The sequence below is a fragment of the Euprymna scolopes genome, chromosome 15 (assembly GCF_053919585.1).
Source record: "Euprymna scolopes isolate OS-2025 chromosome 15, ASM5391958v1, whole genome shotgun sequence".
In the NCBI taxonomy this organism is placed as follows: Eukaryota; Metazoa; Mollusca; class Cephalopoda; order Sepiida; family Sepiolidae; genus Euprymna; species Euprymna scolopes.
Genome location: NC_136496.1, coordinates 51,519,404 through 51,534,476, shown reverse-complemented (window position 1 = coordinate 51,534,476; position 15,073 = coordinate 51,519,404). Strand labels below are relative to the sequence as shown.

Genomic DNA, 15,073 nt, shown 5'->3' with positions numbered 1-15,073 from the left:
TTGCTATAATATGCAAGTGATCTTCCTTGGATGTAGCTTCGTTGTTGAATATCATTAGATTAATATACGATCATTGTTATAATATGCACGTGACCTTCCTTCCTGTCGAATATCATTACATAAATATACAATCATTGTTATAATATGCGAGTGACCTCCCTTGAATGTAACTTCATTGTCGACAACCATTAGATTATGCAAATGACCTCCCTTGGATGTAGCTTCATTGTCGAATACCATTAGATTAATATACAATCATTGTTATGATATGCAAGTTTACTACCTTGGATGTAGCTGACGAATACCATTAGATTAATATGCAACCATTGTAATATTATGCCAGTGAACTCTCTTCGATGTGGCTTCATAGCTGGATATTTGTACTAGCAGAATACCCAGCGTTGCCGGTGATTGGATAAGAAAGGTGGATGTATGTACTAGCAAAATGCCCGACGTTGCCTGGGATTGGATGAGATGGGTGGGGATTTTCCTAGGAGAATATTTGGTATCGGATAAGATAGGTGGATATTTGTGATAACAGAATACCCTGTATAGGAAAAGTGGGCGATTGTGTCGTAAAATCATGAAAAATTAGTGTCCAAATAAGTAAAATATCAAAGAATTATGAAAAATAATGAAATATGAGTTATTTGATTGGTGTGTTTGTAATGAAATAACAAGCCTGACAATGTCTCAAATGTATTTTTTGTAAAAGGAAGGGGATTCTGTGGGTTAAATAAAGAAAAATGATTGTCGAAATTAGTAACATATCCAAGAATTATGAAAAATGATAAAATGTGAGTTATTTGATTGATATTTTTATAATGAAATAACCAGAGACAATGTCTCAAGGTTATTGTTTAGCAAGAGGAGAGGGGATTATGTGGGTTAAATAATGAAAAACAATTGTCAAAATTAGTAACATATCTAAGAATTCTGAAAAATGATAAAATGTGAGTTATTTGATTGGTGTGTTTATCATGAAATAACCAGAGACAATGTCTCAACGTTATTATTTTAGAAAGAGGAGAGGGGATTATTTGAGTTAAATCATGAAAAACGATTGTCGAAATTAGTATCATATCCAAGAATTATGAAAAGTTATTAAATGTAAGTTATTTCAGTGGTGTGTTTATAATGAAATAAACAGCCCATATATTCACTGAAAGTTAGTATTTTAGTAAGAGGGAGTCGATTAATCGGGTTAAATAATAAACAATAATTGTCGAAATTAGTAACATATCCAAGAATTATGAAAAATAATTAAATGTGAGTTATTTGATTGGTGTGTTCGTAATGAAATAGGCTAGAAGATGTATCAAAGTTGTTATTTTTGTATGAGGAAGGGGATCGTGTCGGTTAAAGAGGGGGCGATTATTTGGGTTACTTTATTAAAAATAATTCTCGAAATTAATAACATATCCAAGAATTATGAAAAATCGTCAAATATAAGTAACTTGATAGGTGTGTTTTAATGAAAAAAAAACAGCCATACAATATCTGAAAGTTATTATTTTAGTGATAGGAGGTGGCGATAATGTGGATTAACTCATGAAAAATTATTGTCGAAATTAGTAACATATCCAAGATTTATGAAAAATTAAGTTTTAGTTATTTGCTTGGTGTCTTTATAATGAAATAAACAGCGCAGTCAATGTAGCAAATTTATGATTTTAGTAAGAATTGGGCGATTAGATGTGTGCACTCATTAAATTTGATTGTCGAAATTCATAACATATCCAAGAATTATAAAAAATGATGAAATGTGAGGTATTTTATTGATGTGTTTGTAATGAAATAAACAGCCCAGACATGTCTCAAAGGTATTATTTTAGTAATGGGAGAGTGATTATGTGATTGAACTCAGACAAAATGGTTTGAAATTAGCAACATATCCAAAAATTATGAAAAATGATGAAATGTGAGTTATTTGATTGGTGTATTCGTAATGACTAGACAGACCAGACAATGTATGGAAGTTATTATTTTAGTAAGCGGTCGCGATTATTTGGGTTACTTCATTAAAAATAATTGGCTGAAATTAGTAACATACCCAAGAATTATGAAAAATAATATAATGTGAGTTACTTTGTTGGTGGGTTTGTAATGAAATAACCAGCCATACAATGTCTAAAATTATTATTTTAGTGATAGAAGGGGGCGATAATGTGGATTTACTCATGAAAAATGATAATCGAAATTAGTAACATACCATAGCCTATGTATAAAAGTTTTTATCTTAGTAAGAGTGGGGGCGATAATGTAAGTTAAATCAAGTGACATGGTTGTTGAAATTAGTAACATATCCAAAAATTATGAAAAATGATGAAATGTGAGTTATTTGGATGATGTGTTTGCAATGAAAACCCAGCCAAGACAATGTCTCTAAGTTATTATTTTAGACAGGTGAGCGATAATGTGGCATGTAATGAGATAGATGCAAGTATATACTAGCAGAGTAATTGGCGTTGCCCTGGATTGACTTTGATTGATTGAAATATATACTAACAGAATACCTTGCGTACCCCAGGATTTAATGAGATTGATTGAGATATATACTAACACAACACCTAGCGTTGCCCGGGATTGAATGAAATAGGTGAGAATATATATTAGCAAAATACCTGGCATCGCTTGGGATTTGATGAGACAAATGTGTTGTATATTACCCGCCCTTGCACATGCATGCTGTAAATTACCTACTCTAGGTAAGATACAATTATTTCATGTGTAGTACCTGTCTTATGTAGGTAAAATATTCTTTTGCTCGAAATAGAAAATGATACATAAACATACAAAATTCCTCTCTCATAAGAATAATAAATATATTACAAAACCAAATTAAATTTTTTCATTGTTTCTACTATCCCGAGCAACGCCGGGTAGCCCCGCTAGTAAATATAAAAATAAAAAAAATTAAACATAAACTGCGCGACTACTTGGTTTTTAGTTCCGGTTGGGACTACTCTAACCTAGGAATCTTACTATGAGCAATTTATTATTTACATTTATTATTTATATATTTATATCGGGGAATTACTTGCATCATGCAGGTCAAATTAAGATCCGAAAATTATGATTGTTTTTTCTTTACTAAAAAATCTGCACGTGTTTAAATTAACATTTATGAATGCTTCTTCTCTATTAACGAAATTACATTTGCTCTGTTCAAATATACACATGCTGTTGCTTACGTTACTTCAAGAAAGTCAGTTCAAACTAAAACACTCTGACACTGTTTTATATAGTTTTTAAATTATTTAGCCAAAGTTAACACATTCGCCAGAGTCCGCGACGATTTGTCTTCTCCAAATACATCCATAAACAATGTGTTCTTCGGAATGATTACACATTTTACATTAAATAAAAACACAAATAAATCAGATCGTTGCGTATTGCAAGACTACCAGTTCTTTTTATATTTTCGCCTTTTTTTATTTATTCATTTATTAGGGGGTCCATTGCTGTACTACAACGATAAGAACAATACATTTTCTATTTTTTTTAGACTTTTCCGTTACACCAAATGGAGCCACATGGAGCAGAGTACAACTAGTATATATATATATATATATATATATATATATATATATATATACACATTATATATATATTGTCATTTAAGTATATATATATGTATATATATATTATCACTTAAGTATGTATATATAATCATTTAAGTATACCTATATTGTACTTTAAGTATATATATCAATATTATCATTTAAGTATATATATATATATATATATTATCATTTAAGCATATATATATTATCATTTAAATATATGCATATATATTCTTATTTAAGTATATATATATAAATTATCATTGAAGTATATATATATTATCATTTAAGTATATATATATATATTATCATTTAAGTATATATATAATCAGTTAAGTAAATACATATATTATCATTTAATATATATATATATTATCATTTAAGTATATATATATTATCATTTAAGTATATATATATATATATTGTCATTTATGTATATATATATTATCATGTAAGTATATATATATATTATCATTTAAGTATATATATATATATATATATATAACTACTTCATTTACTCACATTTAATATACGAAAGTATAGATTTATGCGTAAACTTTAAGTATTTACTTCAAAAGTGCTCAATACGTAGGTAGAGCTAGTTAGTAATTTATAAATATATATGTATTATCATTTAAGTATACTAGGGGCGTGCAATAAGTAATCCCCCTGACCCACTTCCCATAGCAGTAGAGCAACAAAATTGCCACAGTTATTAGTCTTTCTCTACATAGGAACCACCCAGAGTTATGCATTTCTCCCATCGTTTGATGCAGCTCTGGATGCCGTTTTTGTAGAGCACCCCAGTTTTGTCCTCCAACTACGACGTGACTTCAGAAATCAAGGTTGCATCATCTGGGAAACACTTCCTTTCAAAAAGAACTTCATGGCTGGGAAGAGATGAAAGTCAGAGAGTGCAAGATCAAGAGAGTAGGGAGGATGGGGAGGATATCATAACCACACGCCCGTGCTTCTGATCTGGGGACATGCCAGTTGTGGACCGGAGCGTTGTCCTGCAGGAGGAGGGTACCTTTTCTGATCTTGCCCCGCCTCTTGATTTTGATAGCTTCCCTTAATTTCCTCAAAAGTGAAACATAATAGGCTCCTGTAATTGTGGTACCCTTTGCCAGGAAATCTGTCATCACTGGATCATAGTTTCATCCTGTGTAATCAGGCTTTTGAAAAACTTTGACTCATCTTCTTGGCACATCTCCAAATTCATCCTCGAGCACTCGACGCGTTCTCGCTTCTGGAATGGTGTGAGCAACCTGGGAATCCATCTGGCAGACACCTTATGCATATGCAAATGGTCATGAATGGTAGTTTCCACAGACCCTGTACTAATCTTGACATCTTGGGCTATTTGGTGAACAGTAATGCGCCGATCTTCCGAAATGGCAGCCTCGACGTGATAGACAGATGCCTTATCAATGGCAGAAGAGAGGCGACCAGGTCTGGGGGCCGTTTCCACGGACTTCCGGCCATGTTTACAAGGTCATATGATGGGGCATTATCACCATAAGTTTCTTTCATTTCATTAAAAGTCTCCTGTTGTGTACGTCCTTACAAATACAAAAACCGGATCACTGCTCGACATTCAACAGGTTCCATTTCACACCTGACTAAGTTAAAACACCTGTAAAATAAAAACCATAATTAATTAAGAGCTATAATTTGCCACATAACCCGTAGAGATATAAATCATTGCACATGCAAAATTTCAGCAAGATCCGACAACTGAAAGTGGGTCAGGGCCATTACTTATTCACGCCCCTCGTATACATATTATCATTTAAGTGTATATATAATCATTTAAGTATATATATATATATATATATATATATATATTATCATTTGTGTATGTATATATATATATACTATTATTTAAGTATATATATACATATTATCATTTAAGTATATATATATATATATTATCATTCAAGTATATATATATTATCATTTAAGTATACATACATAAATGAGAATATATATATATATATTCTCATTTATGTATGTATATATATATATACTATTATTTAAGTATATATATATATTATCATTTAAGTATATATATATATATATTATAATTTTAGTATATATATATATATTATCAATTAAGTATATATATATCATCATTTAAGTATGTATATATATTATCATTTAAGTATATATATATATATCATTATTATTATTTAAGTATATATATATATATTATCATTATTATTTAAGTATATATATACTACCATTTAAGTGTGTATATATATATATATTATCATTAAAGTATATATATATATATATTATCATGTAAGTATATATATATGTATTATCATTTTAGAATATAGATATATATTATCATTAAAGTATATATATATTATCATTTAAGTATATATATACTATCATTTAAGTATATATATATATTATATATATATACTATCATTTAAGTATATATATATTATATATATATATATATATATATATATTATCATTTAATATATATGTATCATACCTTTATGTATCTGACGATTTATTTCTAAACTCCAAATCATAAGGATTAGACAAAAGTTAGTTTGCTTTCGCATTTTTTAATATACATCAACATATACATATTTTTTAATATACATCCACATATACATATTTTTTACTATTCATCCACATATGCATAATTTATTGTAATATACATCCATAAATACATATTATTTTTAATATACATCCACACATACATATTTTTAATATACATACACAGATACATATTTTTAATATACATCCATGTATGCATATTTTTTTAATATACATCCACATATAAATAATTGTTTTGTAATATATATCCACAGATACCCATTTTTAATATACGTCCACATATACATATTTTTAATATACATCCACATATACATATTTTTCAATATGCATCCACATATACACATTTTTAATATACATCCACATATACACATTTTTAATATGCATCCACATATACACATTTTTAATATACATTCACATATACACATTTTTAATATACATTCACATATACACATTTTTAATATACATCCACATATACACATTTTTAAATATACATCCACATATACATATTCTTTAATATACATCCACATATACACATTTTTAATATACATCCACATATACATATTTTTAAATATACATCCACATATACATAATTCTTTTTAATATACATCCACAGATACATATTTTTAATATACATCCACAGCTACATATTTTTTTAATATACATCCACAGATACATATTTTTTTTAATATACATCCACAGATGCATATTTTCTTTAATATACATCCACAGGTTGTTATCGTCACAACGTTTCGGCCGTTTTGCACTCCGGCCTTCATCAGTAGTTGAAGTTAAGGTATTGTCCGGTGAAGGTAGGCTTGCGATATACGGACAATACCTTAACTTCAACTCTCATCACCCATACAGTATCAAACATGGAATCGCACGCTGCTTACAACATCGAGCAGAGACAATAAGTAGAACATTACATACCACCAAGAAATGGTCAGGTTGAAGAATACCCCCCGTAGTAACAACTACTCCGATAGCATACTATCCACCAGACGTGTTAATAGGATAAGAGAGGAGAATGAAACCCAAAAACCTCCAACGGTCTGCCCACCATACATACGAGGAATCCCCGAAAAGATTCAGAGAATATGTGCCCCCTACAACATCAGGACGGTATTCAAGAACGAGTCAACACTCAGACGACACCTGGTACGAGTGAAGCCCCGCATGGAGGAGAACATGACCAAAAACTGTATATACTCCATCCCATGCAGTTGCAGAAAGGTTTACAAGGGTGAAACATGCTGCCCCCTTAAAGTAAGGGTGGAAGAACACCGAAAAGCGGTAACTAAAGGGGAGACGGAAAAATCGGGTGTAGCCAAACATGTCTGGATGGAGAGGGGGGATGAAGTAAAAATAATAAACAGAGAGACGCACTGGAAAGTGAGAAAACTTAAAGAAACAGCTAACATGCTCGGACATAACAACCTACTGAGCAAACCCAGCATAGAGCTGAATGCAATTTGGACACCTCTAATAGAGAGAGAAAACCTTGATTAACAACATGGGTTTAACATTAACAAAAACCAACTAAGAATTGTCCTAGTGACATATGGCCGAGTGGTCCTAGACGTTGTATCAAAGTTTACAGTTGCCCAAAGGTGCTGAGTTCAATCCTGAACGAAGGCAGTGAAAAAGTATCATTCAAAACAGAGAATCAGCAACTATGTCCCAGAGCCTAGCTGGAGTCCGAACACGGTACCCCCGTAATAATAATAAAGGGTTGGGTTCGAGACTCCTAACAAACGGTTCCCCAATTCGATACAAAACACCTGATGAAGGCCGGAGGGCAAAACGGCCGAGACGTTGTGACGATAACAACCAAGATGAGGAAGTCAGTTCGACAATCTCAATCAATGAAAACACCTCAACTCAAAAATACAGACAATTACTATACATCTACAGATACATATTTTTTTTTATTATACATCCACATATACATATTTTTTTAATATACATCCACATATACATATTTTTTTAATATACATCATCATATACATATTTTTTTTAATATACATCATCATATACATATTTTTTTAATATACATCCACATATACATATTTTTTTAATATACATCCACATATACATAGTTATGCATACATTATGTTTGGTTGTATTATATTTAAGTCATATATAGGTCAAAAATCTAAATTTTATATATCTTTTGTCGACAGTTATCAGAAAACCGTCAAAATGAAACGATTTGATTGTCTGAAAAAACAATAACAAAAGAAAATAAAACAAAGCGTCAACATCCGAGTGAAAAACAAATGTGAAAACCTGAACTTCATTTTTAACTTCTTCTGCATAGACTGCATCGATAATGAATATGTCTGAAAACGATTGACGTTTAAGCTCGACATAGCGTTATGCTGTACTGTAATAAAATCAGCGAAATAGATGCTGGACCATGAATTTGTAGAGAGCAGACTGATAGGCTGTCAACATTCGGATACCTTCATTTAATTATTTTTACGAGTATATATACACACACACATATATATATATATATATATATATATATATATATATATATATATATATATATATATAGAGAGAGAGAGAGAGAGAGAGAGAGAGGAGAGAGGATTTAGATATATATAGATATACATGCATTAGATAGATAGATATACATACACCGCCACACACACACACACACACACACACACACACACACATATATATATATATATATATATATATATATATATATATATATATATATATATATATATATATATATATATATACAATTGTTTGTATATAGTTTAATAAGAATTAAAATACGAACTCACGCATTTTGACGTCCAAACTTTAAACTTCTTTCGGGACAAACTTCCAAAAATTCTTTCTGCAATGTGATGGGGTTTCTTATTTTAAATAAGCGTTGTGTAAACCTGGGAATATGCAGGATTCCAATTTACCAATTTTGTTAGTAGCCCACCATGGCTAGTCATTCCCGTTCCTGTTTCTATCAGTGGGTGGGTTCCTTATCCTCTTTCTGTCTCCCATACTTTCTTCCAGGCTCTTTTTTGCTTCTCCTTTCTTTTCACCGACTTTATTCAGCTTTCCTGCCCATATTCATCTCTCTTTCTAATTATTATCACACGTTTTCTATCAAGTAAGTCGCTTTCTTTTTCAAATGATTTTCCGCGTTTAAGCCTAGAACAAAAGAAACAAAAACAAGAAAAAAGATTAATATATATATGCATATACATATATGAGTGTATGTGTGTGTGCGTAAGTGTATGTGTGCGCGCGCGTGTGTGCGTGTGTGTGTGTAAACGTATGAAAATAATAAAGACTCTGATTTAAATGAAACAGTACGGGCACTGAGGTTCTAAGATTAGAATAAATCACCAAAAGTCAAACGAGAAAGATTAATAAATAACTACAGGTTTTTATTTGTAAAACCTTATATTTCGAAAATACCGGGGAATCTTTTTATGGTAATTATTTTTGCTAACAATTTTAATAAAAATATGAATAAACTATAAACATTGTTTCAATGTAATTTACTTACACTTGTAAGCAAGAAACAGGCATCGAAAGAAATTTCGGAAAACGTAAATGGACAATCGACATGAATGTAATCGACATGAACGTAAATGGAGGTTAACGATAGATTGATATAAGTTAGTTTAATTTTTTTGTTAGCTTTTTTAAAGAAATCGGTTGATACAATTCCTGTTGAGTGAGGGAGAAACCGGTCTGTTGACTTTTGCTTTTTGTTTATTTGTTTTTTACATTTTATTATAAATAAAACATTTTATTATTAATAATATAGACCTTTATTCATAAATGCATATATATATATATATATATATATATATACTAGCTGTACCCTGCCACACGTTGCTGTAGCTCAATTTGGTGTAATGGAAAATTCTAATAAAAAGAGAAAATGCATGGTTCTTATATTCTTAGTAAAGCAATCCACTCCAAAAAGTAAAAAAAAAGGCGAAAATGAAAAAAATGGTACTCTTGCAGAATTGGATCCTGCTCCTCGGGATTACCGTCAATCATGGCTTGGGCTCGACCAACAATCAGTGGATAAACTGAACGTAGCAAAAATGTTGAAACGCTAAATGTTTTTTTTGTTTGTTTTGTTTTCTTTATACAAAAATGTGAGTTAGTAATTAATATTTGAGTGATGGGGGGGGGTTACTATACACAGATTCGAAAAAGTTGTCCAAAAACAAATAAATGAAAGCAAAGGTAAGGTAAGTTACGTTTCTAGCTAACTGGATAATTGTTTAGTGTTTTTATGTAATGTAAAATGTTTAATCGGCTGGAAAAACAGAAATGGTTGCAGACTCTGTTGAATACGTTAAGTTTGGGAAAGTAAGTTGAAAACTAAAAACTATACAATACAGTGTCAAAACCCCACCGAATATATGTTACCATTACATAGACTGACATAATCGGTGGGTTTGTGACAGTATTTTGTATAGTTTTTTAGTTTTAACTCACTTTCTCAAACTTAACGTAATCAACAGTGTCCACCACCATTTGTATCTTTCAAATACACCGATAAACACTGTTTTTCGAGCCGACTAAACGTTACATTAAATGAAAAGGATTTGTATTACTAAACACAGATACAAAGAAGTTGTCAAAAAATAAATATATAACAAATAAATGTTATCAAAAGCAAGAAAAGTAAATGTTCTACCTAACTGGATAAGATTGTAGTGTTTTTATGTAATGTATAATGTTTAATCGGTTCAAAAGCATGCAGTGTTTATCGGTATATTTGAAAAATACAAATGGCGGCAGACTGTATCGAACACGTTAAGTTTGGGGAAAGTTTGGGAAAATGAGTTTAAACTAAAAAAACTATACAAAATACTGCTAGGAACTCATTCAATATATGTTACTGTGACGTAGGCTGACATATAATCAGTGGTTTTAAACTTTTGCTCGATACAGGGGACGACTTTTAGTGATTACCTGGTTTGAGGATATTATACAACTAAACGGCAAATCTGCCCCAAAAATCCGGTATTATTTTACTTTAAGGCCCGTCTCATGTTCGTATATAACGAAATATTTTATTGTAGATTTCAGTGTACTAAAAACGAATCTGCAAACCGTTTCCGTTGCAAAAAGAAAGTTTCATGATATGAAGAAATTACATTTTCGAAAAGTAGGTGATCACTTTTCAATGTAAATTTTATTTAGAATTAGCACCCACTTTCTGGCCACCTGAGAGAGGCGCATTTTTCTGTGTGTGGGGAGTGTTTTGGCGCCCCTCCCCTCCAACCTATTTAAACAGGTAATTTTAAAGGATTTTCCAAGAAAGAAAGCCTACCTCCCACCAAAAACAATCGTGGCCACAAAGTGGGTGCTCATTTTACTTTAAATTATTATGGAAAAGTGATCCTTCACTTTTTTAAACTAACATTTCTTCATATCTTGGAAACTACTAGTTTGCCTTAATTATAAACGTTATTTTCGTTTTCAGCGACCCCAAAAACCTATGCGAGTGGTAATTTTAAAGGAATTTTCGAGGGTGGAGTAATTCTTCATATTTACCTTCTTTTTTTTCCAATAACATAAGAAATTAAGAATTAGACAAATTTATTTTAGGTAGGCTTCGCCAGGAAAGCTTTAAAAAATAAAAAAATTAAGATAAACAAATGGTGCTAGTGCACTTACCGATCCGCGCTATTTAAAGTCTGCTGGTCGCTACGGAACTCAACGGCAACCCAAAAAAGTATTTTGACGAACGTGAGACGGGCCTTAATGGAAAATTTTATCTAAATTCCGAGATGCTTTTTTTTTCAATAACATAAGAAATTAAGAATTTCACACATTTATTTTAGGTAGGCTTCACCAGGAAAGCTTTTAAAAGTAAAAAAATTAAGATAAACAACTGGTGCTAGTGCACTTACCGATCCGCGTTATTTTGTAAATTGTATTTCCAAGTTTAAGTAAAGTTTTATGATATGTTTTTTTTTATTCGGTTGTAAGGTTAAAGTACAAAAAATATATATATATAATTTTAAAAAATAGGGATTTTTTTTTACCCATCTATTAATTAGATAGTTAAACATTGTAATTCGAAAGTCGTCAATGTGTGGTGCACGTGAAAGGCTCATTTCTACCGGAAATGAAATGGCGGACAGTTTCGCAGTTACAAAAAATATTTTTATTTTATTTAATATATTTTTATAATTTGCAATCTTAACGATCTTAATTTTATTTTAATAACATGCAAACATTCCTTGACTTTAAAGATAAATTTTCTGAAAATTTTAATTAAATTGGTAATGTAGAAATATGGTTCTATCGACTTTGAACGGAATTACATTTATATATATATATATATATATATATATATATATATATATATATATATACATATATATATATATATATATATTAGTATCTCTTCTATGCATATCCAAATATCATCTGAAAAGTGGCTGTTTTGGAATATTTTCAAATGACATAATGTTTAAAATTGTGCCAATGGCCACGAAACAATGTAATGAATATGAAAATACACAACATAATGCTCTCATTTTGTTTTTTTTTGTTTTTTTTTGTTTTTTTTTTTGTTTTTTTTTTTGTTTTTTTACATAGGCATCACCATATTATCAAGGCCAAGAGGCCACTCAAGGAAACGGGTTAAAGAGTGTACATTAGAAATTGGACAATATAGTAATCATTAGTACTGAAAATTTGGTAAATTTGATAACTTATATGGAACGGCTCATCAAGAACTTATTTACATTAGACTTGAAGACAACCATATTGTAGTCAGCCGGAAAGCAGGAAAACGGAAGACAATTCCACAGGCGTGCAGTTCTAAGAAAGAAGCTTTGTTCATGGAATCTACGTTTAGGTTTAGGCACAGATAAAGAGTGGGGGGAATTATTGATAGTGTTTACAGCTAGACGAGTGTTTCTTGATAAAGTTTGGCGAGGGGGGACCATAGATTGAAGCTCAGTCGAACACTTTCCATGAAAATAGCGATACATCAGAGACAAACTCGCAACATCTCTTCTGTGAGATAGAGGTTGCAAGGAAGAGAAAAGGACATCTCCTACGAGGCTACGAAGTCTATTTTGAACTCTATCAAGGCAGGCCAAGTCCTTTCTAGCAGCTCCTGCCCAGATGTGGCAACAGTATTCCATCCTTGGACGTACCTGGTTCTTATATAGATAGAGAATAGCATCAGCAGTGAGATATCTACCGGATCGATAGAAAGATCCCACCATTTTTCCAGCGGCCTTGGCAACAGATTTGATGTACGTGTTCCATTTAAGATCAGGAGTAATGGTCAAGCCAAGAAGCTTGTCAAAACTTGAGGCCTCCTGAAGACGAGAGCCATTCATTTCAATTGATGCCAGATGTGGATCAGAATGTTGATGATGTAAAGAGAGAAGCTTGGTTTTAGATGCATTAAAAGTAACCAGCCACTCCTTACCCCATTGTACTACGTGCTCAAGATCAGAGGAGAGAGAATTGGAGAGAACTTGGTCGTTTACTGTCTTAGATGTGCTACCATAAATGGTAGTGTCGTCAGCATAGATGTCTACAAATGATGTAAGGATGTGATTTGGAAGATCATTAATATAGATCAGGAAAAGAGTTAGGCCCAGGATGGATCCCTGAGGGACGCCGGCATTAATACTGTGAGCTTCTGATTTTTGCCCCTCAACTACTACTCTTATGAACCTATCAGAAAGAAATGATTTAATAATTGAGAAGACATTTCCAGCAATACCATAGCTGGAGATCTTATGAAGTAAACCTTTATGCCATACCCTATCAAAGGCCTTAGATATGTCAAGAGCAATTGCCCTAGAAAGGTTGCCTCCGTCGAGAGATTCACTAATCCTATGAGATATAACTGTAAGCACATCTGCTGTAGATCTAGCAGAACGGAAACCATATTGAGTGTCACTAAGAAGGTTATTTTTGTTGAGATGGTTGATCACTTCTGTATTTAACACAGATTCCAGCAACTTACTCATGACGCACAGGAGAATTATTGGCCTGTACTGAGAGGGGGATGAGCGATCACCTGAATTCTTAAATACAGGGCATACTGATGAAATTTTCCAGGGAGATGGGAAACTATTCTTCTTAAGACAACGTTTAAACAGTTTTGTAAGTATGGGCGCTAGTTCAGGTTGAAGTTTTTTGAGTACTATAATTGGCCAGTTGCTTTACTGGAATCAAGGTTTTTGATTAGCTTGGCAACATCACATACAGATATACGTATATCACATAGCGTGTTTTCTGATACAGGAGGAAATATTGGGGGTTGGCACCCTTGATCGCAAAGGGTAGAATTAGCTGCAAAGTTCTTGACAAAGAGTTTGGCTTTGTCTGATGCTGACGAGATTACCTCAGGTCCATTGATAATAGTTGGGATGGAGCACACGCTTCTGTTCAGGATTCTGTTTGCTATTTGCCAAAACTGGTGGGAACCAAGCCGCTGCTCAGCTACTTTGGACTTAACAGATTGAGCATACAACTCTCTTGCATTCTTTATTACTTTCTTACAATGGTTGCTGGCAGTCCTGAAAGCGGCTTTAGTTTTCATACATCTATTACGTTGGAAACAGTGGAAAAAGTGATTTCTGTGCGCAATGGCAGCAGCACATTCTGGAGAGAACCATGGCTGGCTGTTAGGTTTTTGCTGAAACTTTTTCGAGGGTATGAAACGATCAATACCTACAATTAACCATTCCGTCAGGTCCAATACTATACAGGACACATCCTTTTTAAACATGGAATGCAGAGGTAGATCAGATATAAATGTACGGAAGCTATCCCAGTCAGCCTTAGTGTATCGATATACTGTACGATGGAGAGGTACGTCTGGGGACTTATTACATTTCATTTTTATCTTAATTGATACAACAGAGTGGTCTGAAGATCCAAGAGGCGAGAGAACAGAA

General features: G+C 32.1%; 1 long non-coding RNA gene across 1 annotated transcript in view; it reads right to left on the bottom strand.

Annotated features, from left to right (window-relative positions):
* LOC145293825 (uncharacterized) overlaps window positions 1-15,073 on the bottom strand; it is a 574,943-nt gene that overhangs the window by 415,699 nt on the left and 144,171 nt on the right. The window contains exon 2 of the long non-coding RNA XR_013869775.1: window positions 8,948-9,314. This is a non-coding gene — a long non-coding RNA (uncharacterized LOC145293825). The remainder of the gene's footprint in view (window positions 1-8,947; window positions 9,315-15,073) is intronic.